A 633-nucleotide genomic window follows, 5' to 3' on the forward strand; every position below is an offset into this window, starting at 1 on the left:
GCGACGGCTAGCCAATCGCAGCTCGGCCTCATTCATTCCCTCCCGGTATCCCCGCCCCCCTCGCTCGGAAGGTTCAGCCACGGGACTAGTGGCCCGGGTGATAAGTAGCCACTTTTCTCGGGGAGTGTGTGAGTCCAAAGGCACCACACGGCCGTTAAAAGTCAGGCTGCGATCCTAAGACAGGAACACATACTAGGAAAGATTGGAAGCGCCTTTGGACTCAGTGGGACTTTCTTCCGAAACAACCCGCTTACAGAGACGGTCGCGCTGGGCAGACACCGCATCGACAGTAACAACCAGTGTGCCTCCAGATGTTGTTGGACCACAATTCCCATCTTTCCTGACCATTGGCAATGCTGGCTGAGGCTGATGGGAGTTGTGGTCCAACAACATCTGGAGGCACACTGGTTGGGAAAGGCTGGATGCACTTGCAACTTCAGAGGCCGATCCTAAATGAGAAGAACGGAATATTTTACACGTGATCTCACCTTTCCTCCAAGGGGATCAGCTCGGAAGCTAGGTTCTTCGAAACTGATCTCCATGAAACTGACTTCTGAGAGTGTGCTTAGCGCGGGGCTGTTGGCAAGCTTAGGATTCAGCGGTTATTTGAATCCCTTCCCCCCCATTTCAGTA

The sequence above is a fragment of the Rhineura floridana genome, chromosome 4, assembly GCF_030035675.1.
Source record: "Rhineura floridana isolate rRhiFlo1 chromosome 4, rRhiFlo1.hap2, whole genome shotgun sequence".
Classification (NCBI taxonomy): domain Eukaryota; kingdom Metazoa; phylum Chordata; class Lepidosauria; order Squamata; family Rhineuridae; genus Rhineura; species Rhineura floridana.